The sequence below is a fragment of the Neomonachus schauinslandi genome, chromosome 8 (genome assembly GCF_002201575.2).
Source record: "Neomonachus schauinslandi chromosome 8, ASM220157v2, whole genome shotgun sequence".
In the NCBI taxonomy this organism is placed as follows: domain Eukaryota; kingdom Metazoa; phylum Chordata; class Mammalia; order Carnivora; family Phocidae; genus Neomonachus; species Neomonachus schauinslandi.
In genome coordinates, this window is record NC_058410.1 from 22,529,066 (window position 1) to 22,545,020 (window position 15,955).

Here is a 15,955-nt window from a genome sequence, read left to right on the forward strand (position 1 = left end):
ATCAGAAGCATATTTAAAAAGCTGGCCCTACAAATAAGAAAAGAGTAAGATATTTACAAATTGCTATCATAGGTGAGAAAATTCATCCTAAAAACACTGCTTCCATTTTTGCTCACCTCAGGACCAAATGCAAAGTAAGCATGCACATACATGTCTAAATAGGCCCGATAGAAAGCAGTATCAAATACCCTAACGACATGTCCATTATTTTGAAAATATCATATCTGTAATCTAGTTATATTGACTAGTGGGGTTTAACAAACACCGAAGAAGCTCAAAGAAAAGAATCAAGGTAGCCTGAATAATAATTGAGACATTTTGTCTGATGTGAAGAACTCTTCCTATGATTTAATCTCCTAGATTCAGAAATTTTCTTGCCAAAGGTAGTAGAAAGCTTCTAGTCCTTGAGTCACAAAGAAATCAACTGAATGCAATAATCAAAACTGGTACAGAGCAATTTTCTGCTGTCAAACCTAAACGATATGACTTCCTTCTCAGGTTTTCTGTTTCTATGAAATAAAAATCTTCCCCAAATAATATAAACAGAGATAATCCACACCATATTCCCAAAAAAGCTTTCAGTTGTACATTCCCAAATCAATTACAAATTAAATTACTTACATCAGCTACGTGTAACTTGGACTATCATGGGGGAGGACACTGAAACACTACAACTGAGTAATCTGTGAAATTCCTAAAGTGGGGGCAAAGGTATTGATGATCCAGAGCTGTGAGTAGAGGCAGGAAGCATACTGTCATATAGTTTAGCAAATGAAAATTCAAATTATGGAAAGGGCAGAAAGTATATTCCCTGGGCTCAAAGTGACATCCATTTAGCACCAAGAATAGATTCAGGGTAATTTTTCTGGTTTCTTCTACCAGAAATCATTTATTGATGGTATATTTATAAAAGATACAATTTTACTCATTACCTCTTTAGAAAACAAAAACAAAAGTTTTGTGTAAATGTCCATGTTGGCAATGGAAAGAACCTGTGATTGAACCTGTGATTGAGTGGATGAGTTCCTCCCTGAGGCACAGAACAAAGGGAAGAAGGACCCTCAAAATCTTGCGTTTCCATCCTTTAGCATAGCACTGGCACACTCAGATTGCCAATCATTCTGTTCAAATTCTTATCTAAGCCATTTTGAAAATTCTGAATAATGAAGATGCCATTGTTGGCCTTAGTCAAACAAACAAATCCTGAAATATTTTTACGTATAATCCAATCACTGTGGTCTTCCAGGCTCACCAAATCCTGCCATTATTAGCCAATCTTATCTAGAATGATGTTCTATTCCTTCTTATAACTTAGCCTGTCTTTTAGCTTCAATGACTTAAGGTTTATTTGTTATTCTTTCTACAACCAGAAAAACCAGAGTGGGAGAAGCTGAGTCTGCCATAACTGAGCATGGTCCAACTGAAGGCTTGGCAAGAATCATGGTGTGATGACCAGAATTAATTTCAATGACTCAGGGAATAATTTCACACTTAGGAAAACTTTCCATACCATATCTTATCACTTTAGATGTTTGATCTTTATGTCAACCTTAAGGGGTTTTTGAGAAATTGGGAGTAACCAGGCTGGGGAATAATAATCTCCATGCCAATTTGGCCAGTGAACATATTAAAAGGTGTCCTACATGATCAATTACCAGGGAAATGCAAATGTAGATGACAATGAGATAGCATTTCTCACCCATATAATTATCTATAATTTAACTCTGACAATACCACTGGTCATAAGGATGTAGAACAACTGGAAACCCTATGGTGGGAATGCAAATTGGGACAACCCCTTTGAAGAATACTTGGCAATATATAGTGACTTAAAGATGCATATACTCTATTATCTAGTGACTTCATTACAGAGGTATTCCCTTGCTGAAACTCTCATACATGTGTTCTTGTCACATGCACACAAAAGTTAATTTCTGCATTCATTGCTTCAAAAAAATCAGCCTATATGTCTCAATTATTGACTGGATAAATAAACTGTGCTATACAATGGAACACTAAGTACATATCAATTTTTCATTCTCACAACAAAACATTAAACAAAAAAAGGAACCCCCCCAAAATGCTACATTTTGATAGCATTAAAATAGATTTCAAAAAAAATGTAAAGATTATTTTAAGGATGCACGTATATAAAGTAAAATATGAAGAAATGCATGGAATTAATAGCACTGAATTCAGGTACCTCTACAAAGAGGTAAGACTTGTGGTGCCTGGGTGGCTTAGTCGTTTAAGCGTTGGCCTTCTGAGCCGGTAGGGATCCCAGGGTCCTGGGATCAAGCCCTGCCCCCTTGTCGGCTCTGCCTGTTTCTCCCTCTCCCTCTGCCCACCCCTGCTTGTGTGCTCTCTCTCTCTCTCATGAATAAATATTTTTTTAAAAAAGGAGGATAAGACTGGAGGAAGGACACAAGGGCCTCAACTGTATCAATAATATTTTATTTCTTAAGTTGATAATTTAGGTATATAGAAGTTTATTGTATTATTTTCTATGTACTTCATTATTATGAAATATTGCCAAATAACTTAAAAATAAAAGGTAAAAAGAATGGTTTTCATATTTTGGGGATGTAGTTGGCTAATCTCTTTCAGTTGTTTTCCTTCTAACTCAGTTTCCTCTATTTTAAGGTTGGGCTAGCCGGTTTTAGTGAGCTCCAAATTAAGTGAATTTTAAAATTTCATGATCAAGTAACTACTACCAGAGTTGCCTTCCCACTATAAACAACTAGACATTTGGACTAAATATATAAGTCAGCTTTTTCATATATTGAACTTTTCCCTCTGCAATCAGCCAAGTAAATCTCTTTTTTTAATTAAATGGCTCACCTCATAAGGTCAGGCCCACCTTGAATAATTCTCCTTTTGCCACATGAAGTAATGTAATTACAGAGTGGTTGTATTCACAGGATCTACCAAAACCCCATGGGAGGAGATTATACAATGATGAATATCACTGAAAGTCATTTTATTATTCTACATACCACAAGCTGTGGGTTAAACAATTTTCAGAGCTCACTCAGAATAGGGAGTTATTCAAGTTCTGACCAGAGAGGACTTACTGACTACAACAAGCATTCAGTAGAGACCTAAGAAGTTTATCACCTAAATAGTGATGCTAAAGTAGCCTTCAAATAAAGGCTACTTTACATCCACCCCAACAACACTTAAAAACAAGCATTAAAAAAAAAAAACCTGAAGCCAATCTACAAGTAACTTAAATACCTGCAAAAACAAAATTCTACAATTTTTAAAGGAATATACCAAAATCCAAACATTCAACAATATCTAACATTATAATATTCAACATCTAATCAAAAATTACTAGACTTTCCAAGAAGTAAAAAAATCTTTAACCAAGAGGAAACCAATTAAATAAAAACAAATTCGAAATGACAGAAATATAAATCACTAAATTAAAGTAAGTTCAAGAAGTTAAATGAAAATAATGAGTGAAAATAAAAAAGATATTAAAAAGAACCAAACCGGGGGCACCTGGGTGGCTCAGTTGGCTATGCAGCTGCCTTCAGCTCAGGTCATGATCTCGGGGTCCTAAGATTGAGCTTACATTGGGCACTCTGCTCAGTGGGGAGTCTGCTTCTCCCTCTCCCTCTGCCCCCCCCCACTCGAGCTCTCTCTCTCTCTCAAATAAATAAAATCTTTAAAAAATAAAATAATAATAATAAAAAAAGAACCAAACCGAACATTTAAAAATTAAAGACATTGCCTGAAACTTAAAAGTCACTGGGTGGAAATAATATCAAATTAGACACTGCAGAAGAAAAATTTAAAAATTGAATATATAGCAATATAAATCATCCAAAATGAATCAGAGAAAGAAAAAGATTTTAAAAATCAACAGAATCTCAATGAACTGTGAGAAAATGTCAAGCAGACTAACCTATGTGTATTGGAGCCCTAAAGGAGCAAAGAGGGAGGCATGTAGAAAAAGTATTAGAAGAAATAATGGCAAAGTTATTCCAAAACTTCATTAAAACTATAAACCTACAGATCCAAGAAGTGAAACAAATGGAGTATACATAAAGAAAACCACATCAAGGCATAATACGATCAAACGCTGAAAATCTGTAACTCTTAAAAGCCACTGGAGGGGGGGCACTTGGGTGGCTCAGTCAGTTGAGGGTCTGACTCTTGATTTTGGCTCAGGTCATGATCACAGGGTCCTAGGATCCAGCCCCACATCAGGCTTTGCACTCAGCAGGGAGTCTGTCTGAGGATTCTCTCCCTTCTCCCACTCATGCACGCATGTGCTCTCTCTCTAAAATAAATAAATAAATCTTATCTTAAAAAAAGCCACTGGAGGAAAAAGACATATCATATTCAGAAAAATAAAGATAAGAAATTTCACAGACTTCTCAAGTAAAACAACACAAGCCAGAAATCAATGGAATGATACCTTAAGCCCTATAAAGGGAAAAATTTCTCAAAGGTGAAAGACTTTTTCAGACTAACAGAAGCTGAAAGAATTTATTGTCAATAGATTTTCACACAAGAAATGTCAAAGGAATGGAAAACACGATACCAGATAATAACTTCAAATCTATACAGAGCAATGATAATTGCTAAAAATAGTAAATATGTTGATAAAATATAAAAGATTTATCTTTTATTTTATTTTATTTTTGAAAGGATAATTGACTAGTTAATGCAAAAACATGAGAACACATTGTAAGGATTTAAACATATTTAAAAATAAAATTATGGGGCGCCTGGGTGGCTCAGTTGTTAAGCGTCTGCCTTCGGCTCAGGTCATGATCCCAGGGTCCTGGGATCGAGCCCCGCATCAGGCTCCCAGCTCCGTGGGAAGCTTGCTTCTCCCTCTCCCACTCCCCCTGCTTGTGTTCCCTCTCTCGCTGTGTCTCTCTGTCAAATGAATAAAATAATGACAACAGCACAAAGGGAGAGGGAGAAGAAATGGAAGGCATAGGTTGTTAAGTTTTTAATTTTACATAAGGTGGCATAATATTATTTGGCAGCAGAGAGTGATAAGTTAAGGTGTGTACCATAAACCCTAGAGGAACCACTAAGAGGATAAATGGAGATCTTCAGCTAATGCATCAGTTGTACGTGCTGCATAACAAATTACCACAAATTTAACAGCTTAAAACACCACCAATTTATTTGTTCACAATTCTGTAGGTCAGAAGTCCAAACAGGTTAGCCTGGCTTCTATGCCATCAAAATCAAGGTATTGGTCAAGCAGAGTTCTTATCTGGAGGTTCAAGGAAAGGAGCTTCCAAGCTCACTCTAGCTGTTGATAGAATCCAGTCTCTTTTGACTATACTTCCTTTTTATGTGTTGGCCAGTTATTCTTAGCTCCTTGGATCTGCTCTCCAACCCTTGTACCTGCTCCCACCCCCAACCCTCAAATCCAGCAACAGATATCAGATTCTTCTTGTGCTTCAGATCTTTCTGACTTGCCTTTCTGCCATCAGTTTGAAAAAGCTTTCTGCCTTTAAGGGCTCATGTGATAAGATCAAGTCCACATGGGTAATGTTCTCTTAAGGTCAACTGTGCCATACATCATAATTCAATCAGAGAAGTTATATCTCATTAATTCACAGGTTCTCAGGGTTAGAGTAGGGCATCTTTGGGAACCAATTTAGATATTCTGTCTATCACAACTAATAAGACAATACTGGAAATAAAATGGAATACTAACAGTACATTAGGGTAATCCAAAAGAAGTCAGGAATTGGGAAAAAGGAACAAAGACTAGACAAGACAGAAAAAAAAGTAAGATCTCATTATTAACCCAGTAATGCCTATAATTACATGAAATACAAATGGTTTAAACTCTCCCATTAACATCAGAGATTGACACACTGCATTTAAAACACAAACAAAAAGCACTTTAAGTCAATAGATACGGATTTGTTAAAAGTAAATGGATGTAAACACCAATCTTAAGAAAGCTGGAATGGCTACATTAATATCAAAAAGTAGGTTTCAAGATAAAGGATGTTACCAAAAATAAAGAGAAATATTTCATAATGATAAAAGGGTAATTCCTTAAGAAAGCATAATGATCTTAATTTTTTTTTTTTAGATTTTTATTTATTTGAGAGAGACAGAGACAGCGAGATAGAGAGCACAAGTGGGGAGGAGAGGGAGAAGCAGGCTCCCCACAGAGCAGGGAGCCCGATGCGGGACTCGATCCCAGGACCCTGGAATCATGACCTGAGCTGAAGGCAGACGCTTAACCGACTGAGCCACCCAGGCACCCCGCATAATGATCTTAAAAAGCAAAAATTGATTTAATATGGGGCTAAATTACTCAATAAATGTCTAATAATTTAATAATAAATAATTCATTGATTCTTGGGGAACAGGTGCTTTTATGAAGATTTAAAAGAAAAGGAGAGGAGAGGGGCGCCTGGGTGGCTCAGTTGGTTAAGCGACTGCCTTCGGCTCAGGTCATGATCCTGGAGTCCCTGGATCGAGTCCCGCATCGGGCTCCCTGCTCAGCAAGGAGCCTGCTTCTCCCTCTAACCCTCCCCCCTCTCATGTACTCTCTCTCTCTCATTCTCGCTCTCTCAAAATAAATAAATAAATCTTTAAAAAAAAAAAGAAAAGGAGAGGAGAAACCTTAAAATGCAGGGGGAAAAAAGGAAGGTGAGAAACAGAATCGAGAAGAGAAAAACAAAAGTAATTCTGCAAATATAAATGTAATTTTCTAAATAAGAGCTTGCCAAACTTGTAAGATCAATCATATTATGAAGTCTTATGCCCTTCTACAGTTGATCCATCTTCTTATCCAGTGGTGTCATCTGACACAGCAGTCCCCTCACTATTACCTGGTAGCTAGCCTGTCCCTGTCTGTAGACCTCTCCACTGGCTCTCCGTGGCTTGTGACCACAGTATGGCCCCCCAAACTCACCTGAACTGTTATGGAAGACTTCTCCAATGAGCATGTGGAGGTCAGAGAAAGGAAGTACCACAAAATGATTTTCTCCTCATTTCCAACCATCAGGAGACTGAGAGGAAATTGTTGGGTTTTGTTAGTTTTTGTTTATATATTTTTTTTAACTCACAATGGCTAATTTTCAAAAGATAATCCCTAACAATTATAGAACAGTCCACCATTCCCTAGGGAGAAGCATGGACTGACTTTTGCTTATATTACTCAGTTAAGCAGTCAGCCAATACTGTTAAACTAACACTTTAGATTTCTGCTACTTTATTAGAATTTGATTTGAGCTGACAGCCAACAAATCACATTAGAAATATTTTAGTCTATTGCCTATATGTATCATGTTATCCACTGCAACTTAAAATTCATTAACTTAAGAATGGGAAAGTTGGATGGAGATGCACAAGTGAATCTTAAGTAGGATTACCTTAAAGCATTATTTGGCTCCAGCCATTCTGCAGAGCTGGCATTTCCAAACCATCAACTCAGCATGACACACATATACACCATCTGGCTTTGAGTTCTTAGCAGGCTGGCTGCTCTTATTATTTTGTATCACGTGTAGAAATGAAGTGGTCAAATGTACCATATCTCTCCAAGAAATATAAATAGGAATTTATCAGAATGAAAAAAAAAAAAGCCCAGGATATTTTGAACTCACTCTAGTATCTGTTCCTCTAGAATGTTCTCTACTGTTGAATAATTCCTTCTGCATCTTCTCTCCACCCCCTCAGCTCTCTCTCTCAGGAAATAATAGATTATATACTGAGTCATTTTAGGTTTAGGATTCATTTCCACAAGTGTGGAAATGTACCCAAATTCCATTCATATTCTTATCTTTTCTTACCCATGAGTGGTTTTCAGTAAATTAACTTAATATTATTTTCCTTTTTTCTCTGGAATGCACTAAACTATTACAATTCTGTTTCTAGCATAGGGCAAATTCGTTAGACTTCTACCATTTATTCCCCAACATATATGATTTACCCAGAATAGGTTTTATTTCTTTTCATTCGATCATCTTCAATGTCCTCAATTATATGTAATTATCCCAAACTTTAGTCTGTATATCAGGTTATGTCATTACTATAATTAGTTGCTAATTTACATTTCCGTCTAACAGGCCAATCTCAGGCAAGAACAAAAAATGCACCAAAGTAGGAAAAGCAGCATTTTAAGTAGGAAATGCAAATCATTGCTTATATGAATTTTTAAAGACCACAGTATGGCTGTCTTTACCATTGGGAGTAAGACTTCCAATGACGTGGATGTATCGTGTACCATGTTTTGATTATATTGGATTTCATAAGGTTAACATAAAGAATGCCATAATATTTGCAAATATTGCTTATTTTAAAGGTAATTTACACATGGCAGACAGAAGAAACAAGAAGACGGAACTCTAAGGGGTAGCAATGGACACTGGAGTGATGTGGATTATGGGCTGAAAGAAAACTGGAAAGAACAGATGGAAAGAAAGCAATAAGATTTACAGGTGTCATAAGGGATGGCCTGGAGGAGGACCCTGTATGAGGATCACAGCATTAATTAAAGGGAGACTTAGATGAAGACGAAAGCATTTCATGGCAATATCTGTGTTCAATGAAGAGTAAATTTGACTGAAAGAGTGAATATGTGGAAAGGATATAAGGGCCATAAAATAGCAGTACTATAAAACACAATCTTCAAGGAATTCCCCCTCTATTCCACAAATATCATACTTGTTAATAGCACATAATTCCTTCTTCTTGTTATATTAAGGTCAAAAGTGAATGCCCAAAGTATTTCAGCGCCATGAGACAGTGACTCAGTATGAAGTCAAATGAGTGCATTCCACATTTGTTTCCAGTTCCTTCCTTGCCTGAGACATCTGAGTATCTGTAGCAATTCTACAGCCCCAGAAGTCCATCAGCTACAGGGAGGCGGCAATCAGTTACATGTTTGGATGCTACTTTGTAGAGAAATCAATGCATTTAAAACTACCACAGGCTCTCTCTGCCTCCCTCATCTACTGAGACTGTATCCATCCCATGCACTGGCTGGTGAATTTTCCTCTACTACCTGCCCTGAACAAACCAATATGGTTCTCTCGCTAGTGACGCTAACTCTGTTTTTCTAAATCTGCCATTTAAGGGATGTGCTGTAAGCCCAGGGTTTTTCAAGAAATCTTCACCACAAACATTTTTGAGGAGATGGACTCACTGCATCATCAAGCCTGTGGTTTTCAGAATGTGATTTAGAATCCTTGCCCATGTACACAGACATTTACCTCATACTGCTCTATCTCATTACTGAAAATCGATGAAGTAAGCCATAAGTCACCACTGGCAAGCAATCCATTCAGACAGTGAGAAAGAAAAATAAGCTTTTTGGTCAGAAATCACGCACTTCGATAAGCAGCTTCAGAAAGGAAAGCTTGTCAACGAAATTCATTACAATATCACAGAATTGCTTTCAATATATAAGGAGCAAGGAGAACAGTCTTCCAAAGAAGGCATTTGGATATGCTTCACAAAGTAATGGGTGCAATCATACCATGTTCCAGCAACAGCCTGTTAAAAGTACAGCGGGGACCTTTCCAGAGACTCCATTCGAATCTGCAAATAATGAGAGAAAATTCCCCTCGGGTGTTCTCACTTCACTTCACTGATACTCTGAGCTACTCAAAACCTGTGTAGGCTTAAAGATTTTTTAAACTATTAATACTAGCATGAATCCCTTTTGAACACTGAATTAAACACACCATTGATTTATTTAACAAATATTTATTGATCACTGTGTACAAAGCACTTAGTGAACTAGTAATGCAGAAACGCGAGCTATGAAATGATTGTGTGTTGAGCTGCAAATGGGAATATGCTTAGAAGTGTCTAACCTCTAATCTGGCGGAATCTACATCTGTTAAATACATGATATCTAGATTTAAGCACAATAATAGTGATAAACAATTACTGAAAAAAAATGTTGTGTCTTAACACAAATCCGTTCTGGAGTGCATTACATTTCCTAACATTGTAAAATGTTATCCCACTACCTTTTTACTCATTTCAGCAGAAGATGATTTAAGTGCCAAACGTAATCCTTAAAGAGCTAGATAAATCTGAAAACTACATTAAAAAGGACCTTGAACTAAGACCAAATCAGATCTTAATTGATTAGATGATATAGAATCAGATAATCATACATAACCTGTGCATAATCTGTACATAATAAAACGAGTTATATATATTAAGAACACATACACATATACATGTGAACTTGTGTTAATAAAACTGATATGAAGACGTGGCCCCTGTTCTTAGAAGTTTCTGTTTTCAATATTTGATGATCTATTGATTTTGATCTAACACTGAGTCTACATAAAGGCTATGTCTATACAATTGTAGATAACTCCTTGGCAGGGAACTGAATGGTTAACATAGTTAAGAGGGCATTTCTCTGTTTCTAGATACTGATTTCTGCCTTCAGAAACAGATCTTCCAGACAAAAATTTCTGGATCGTTTTGAGAGATCTCACTCCCTCTCAGCCAGTATTTGCTCAAATTGGCCAGTGTTCTACCATATTCACTAGTTTAATATATCATTTTGAAGTTTACTGTTATAGAGCCTGACAAGTAGAAGAGGAATCATTCTTTTCATGTCTATTGTCCACTAGTTCATGTAGGACTCCACAATATTTACCTCTAGATTGGGAATATTAATTAAATCCCAGAGCCCTTATAGTTTAAGAAAGTATGAAGCTAGTGCTCAAAGCGTCTTCCCATCATCCAACTTAAGTGACAATGAAAATTTCAGACAAAATTAAAGTCCCTAAGACATTTTATAATTTCATTAATGACACAGAAAAGTCTGATAATACCAAGTATGGAAGATGATATAGAACACTAGAGCATGAGATGCCCTTCTTGGGAGGGCCACAGGGATGTGGTCACTAAGGGTCCGCATACCCCTGCCTGTGGGAGGGGGGAGAAGCAATATTAGACATCTTCCTCTCCAGGCGGCTGATCAATGGGGCAGCAGCTGGAACCAGTAAGCAAAAACCCCTTCCTTGTGCAATGTCCCTTCAGCACCCTCTACTTAACGTCACAGTGAAGGAGAAATGCTTAAAAAGTCCAGTCCATTACGGAAGAGCAGATATTACAGGGTGAATCTGGAGCTGAGAAACAATATAGTCATTTAATTCACCATGACTTCATTGATATTTAATAGCACTGAGGACATGGTTTCATTTATTCTAATGAAACACCGAAGAATCAGGGACGAACATTTGATTTTAATTATTCAGCCTGGCAACATGAATCCTACCTCCTGACTTTGGGCCATTTACTTATTTTATGTCATCTTTCATAGAGAGTAAATTAGGAAAACCAATGGAGATACTATCTTAACATTTTAAATATGGTAGAACATTCAAGGTGGTCTATTTTTGCTGCTAATTTGTGATACTTGTGTTAGACAGAGAAGGCTGAAGTGAATGGCCAAAATGAAATTTTGCTTATGTGTTGAAATTTAACCAGTCATTATCATGACCTTCCTGTTCATTTCGGAATTGTAATGATAAAGAAAATAGAATACAACCCAAATGTGCACAAACAACCATGGGTAAATAAATAGAGGTATTAAAAGAATAATACATGGCAGTGAAAATAATTTACCTTGAGTTTCCTGTATCAACATAGGTGAATCATTCAAACATAATGTTGAACAATAAAAGTAAGCTGGAGAAGATGGAAAAGCTATGATATTATTTAAATAAAGTCCTAAAAGAACTGAATGAAAATCCACAGAATTAGCCCAGGAATACACATGTGGTAAAACTACAAGGAGAAGACAATGATAATAAAATGCCACCCACAGCCTACTTAGACCTCCCTCTTCCCTTCCCAGTACACAGCTCAGGTCACCTTTCACCTTGTTTTTCTTACCACCTGATTCAAGTATAATGAAATCATCAATAGTGTTGCTGTTTTATAAATACCTGCCTCTCTTGTAGGCCAATGAGGGGAGGGTTTGGCTTTAACTCAATATTGCAACCCTTGAGACTGCCACAACATACCACAAGTAGTATTAATACCCGTTTGCCAATTACAGAATTAATAACAGTGGTGACAGCTGAATGGGTGGCAGGGAGCCTAACCTGGGACTGGTGGAAGGATGGCATGCAAGTGCTGAGGGCCCCATAAGAAAGGTGCTGGCAGAACTGCATTTCCACTGACCTGCCCTGCCATGCTATTTGTTTGCAATTGTGCTTGGCACCCTAGTTATAGTTCATCCAAATTGGACCTAATGGGTTTGAGGGTTTGGAAGGCAAGCCCAGCAAGTCACTAGGGCAGTGAGAGTATCAGGAGATGAGTAAGGAAAGGCAGATCACAGGGTTTAGACTGGTTAGAGAAAAACAAGTCGAGAGAGAGAGAGACAATGGGAGTCCTTTGCCCAGTGGGGGCGGTCACCTGTCTGGTGGGAGTGAATGACTGAAAGATGGGACACTGTGATCAGAGAAGGAGTTAGAGGTCGAGCTGTTCTCGATGACAACGAGATCCAAGGGTGGCTATGGCACCAAGCTCCAGGCTGGATGAGATAAAAATCGGCAGAGTTGAGGACAAAAATGTATTGTAAGGAGTGAATTTCATGTACTAATTATGTTATTGTAAATTTGGGGGCAAAAAAAAAAAGTTAAAAGAGATTAGAGTCAAAAAACAAAGAAACATTGATCCTAAAAAAATATCAGAGACATTTTAGGAATCCATCAATGAAGTATATCAATATAAAATACGTTTATAAAACAATGAATAGTAACTGAGTGTCCTGCATCAGTAGAAATATAAACAATGGCATCTTTCCTTTCAATTACATTAAAGTAATGCATCTTCTTTTGACCTTGCCACATTCTGTTCCCATAAGCAAAGTGTGTGTTTAAATGCTAATAAATAGAGGGAAATATCAATAGCCAAAACTCTACATGGAGTGAACAATACAAAAAAATGATGAGTGTATATCATTTTGATACATTAGTTTGATTTATACCTCACAAAGGGATAAAGCTAGTCTCATCACTTTTGTTATGGATGGAATAAAGCAAGAAAATCCAAAATCCTCTGGAAAAGTTCTAGCAGGTATTAATAAAGATATACATTTCTTCTAAAAACAGTATTCGTCCAGAAACTTCTGAGAGAAGTTAATTCAATACCACACATCAAAAAGTCAAATAAAATTAAAAAGTATAAATTCAGGAAGAGATAACAAATAGAGCTCTAAGAACTCAGAACACAGAAAATACATCTCTTATGTTGCTTCATAAGGTACAATAATTTTGAAAACAAGCAATAATTTCCTCACTAGAGTAACAAAAATCATCAGCTCTTTGTTAGAAACTGGAAAGTATAAATTTGTACTAAATTTTAAAGTTAGCTAGGAAAATCAACTTTATGGAACACTATCTTGTTCTGGGTATACTAAATTTAGTAAAAAGCTGTTTATAAATTTCTAAGTGCTTCTGAATAAGATTTTTTTGAGTATATTTTTTTGTTTAAATCAGAATCATTAAGAATAATATTATTTGAAATAATTACCACAAGGTTTTACCAGTAGAAAATCAAATGCTTACTTATGGTTTATGAGAGTTAACACTTGTACCGTGAAGCCTTCTACCACTTGCTAGTGATAAAGTCTTGGTTGCTAACCGCAGTGCTAACCCAGTGGTTCTCACAGTTTCTCCAAATAGCTAACAGGGACTATTTATGGCAATTTTGCCTGTAGGTAATGAAGGAAGGAAGAGAGAGAGGGTGGAAGGGGAAGGAGAGAAGGGAAAAAAGAGTAAGGAATCCCTTTGGGAGAAAAACTTTAGGTATCATTGTCTTAGTCTGTTTGGGCTGGTATAGGAAATACCATACACTAGAGGTGGCTTATAAGATACAAAAATTTATTTCTCACAGGTCTGGAGCCTGGGGAGTCCAAGGTCAAGTACTGGTAACAACCCCATTCCCAGACCACCATCTTTGCCCCGAATTACCTCACCTCTCCCCGGAACCTTTTATAAAGGCATTCATCTTATTCATGAGGGCTCCACCCACTTGACGTAATCACCTCCCAAAGGCCTCACCTGCAGATGCCATCACCCTGGGAGTCAGAATTCAACAGAGAATTGTTGGGGAGGAGGGTGGGGGTGTAGCAGAAGGACAGGACACAAATATTCAGTCTGCAGCAAATACAAAGTTACAAAATGATCAGATACTCTGAAAAATATATATACCTCATTCTTAATATAACATGAGATGTTCAATTTAGTCAATAACTCTCTTGATCAGAATGCGGCAGCTAAAGGTTAATGTTTCAACCTGGTGAATGCTAGAGAGTATGGTGGACAAATAAGAGCTAATCTATCCATCTTTTCTATCATAATAGACAGGGGACACGAGAGTTGAATTGAAAATATTATCTAAAGGTGTTCAACAAATTATGTCAAATTTACAGACTGTCCAGGAGGAAGCTTACATGTAGTATATATAACATCAGCCTCAGTTACTTTTTAAAAAATCCATTGTTGATGCTGGGCCCAGGACAGAATATTTAGTCATTACAAAGCCCAACTTTTCTTTTGTGACTTCAAGATATCCTGAATGAAATCTCCCCAAATGCAGAATCAGAAAAATCTTTCTTTTAGTGGCATTATTTTCCTTTGTTATGCTGTGTTATGCTCTGCACACCAATCCGTTCACTGATTAGGGTTCACAGATAGGGATGAATGCCTCTATCCAAGGCTCTAGAGCCAAGCAGAAGCCCCAAATTCCAAACAATGGATAAAGGGAGGAATACACCACTTAGATAACTAAGCCCAAAGTATGCATGAGCCATTGCAGACACAAAACTGTTCTCTTTATCTTAAGTGAAGGTTGCACAGTTTTGTAAACCCACACTGCCTCGCGGGCTACAAGGAAGCACCAGAGCCTCCGCTCCACTCCCTTCCACAGTGTACATCTACTGCAGTCAGAACAAACTGCCTGTGCATTTGGGACTAGTGTTTGTTACCCACTACTTGGAAATGAATTTTACTCCACTCACCCAAATATTGCTCCATTGATGGATATCTCTTGAGAGGGCCGCATCCTATGAAAATTATTACACACTTTCAAATTGCTTAGCCTTAAATAACCTCTAGTTTAAGGATGTATGTTGCAAGGTTTATGACGTGTTTGATATTTAAATTAAGCACATATGGGCAAAAGCTAGGATCCTCTGGTAGCCACAGTGCTCCCAGACATGATCTTAGAAATTTGCTGGTAAGTGATAAGGACAAAGTCCTATGAAAATTCTTTCTCTGGGACACTCTCCAGAAGCTCTGTCTAGGAGTGGCTTTGGTCATGATTTTTATTTAGGCCTCTCAAGTTCCTCGTTGTTGAAACACTCATCCTAGGATCTTACAATTCAGTTACTTATTAACACTATCAATCATAAGGCAACATAAATGGTAAGTTTGGGGGTTATGCTACTAAATTTCCTTTTTTAATTCATTTTTATTTTTATCATGGTACCAATACTTACCATGAGATCTGCCCTCTTAACAGATTTTTTTTTAAGTGTACCATAAAGTATTGTTAACTCTGGGCTCAATGTTGCACAACAGGTCCTGAGAATTTATTCATGTTGCATAACTGAAACTTTACACCCATTGATTAGCAACTCCTCATTTCCCTCTCTCCCACCCTTGGCAACCACTGTTCTACTCTCTGCTTCTATGAGTGTATTTTAGATACCTCATAGAAATGAGTCAAGTAGTATTTGTCCTTCTGTGACTGGCTCATTTCATATAGCATAATGTCTTCGTGATGTTAATTTCTGTCAATTGAATGAATATAGTTGACATATGGAAAAGCTTTCTACACGTACAAGGTGACAAAAGCTGACACAAACTATTTTCTGGAAGGTGTCTTTAATGACAAAAACCTGGCCCATATCTTAAATCCAACAGGTATGTCTTACCTTAATGTTGAAAGCATATTGTAAATAACGTAC

General features: G+C 37.1%; 1 protein-coding gene across 9 annotated transcripts in view; it reads right to left on the minus strand.

Annotated features, from left to right (window-relative positions):
- The window catches only part of AIG1 (androgen induced 1), a 241,224-nt gene that overhangs the window by 192,475 nt on the left and 32,794 nt on the right, over positions 1-15,955 (minus strand). The gene's annotated exons all lie outside the window — the stretch shown is intronic.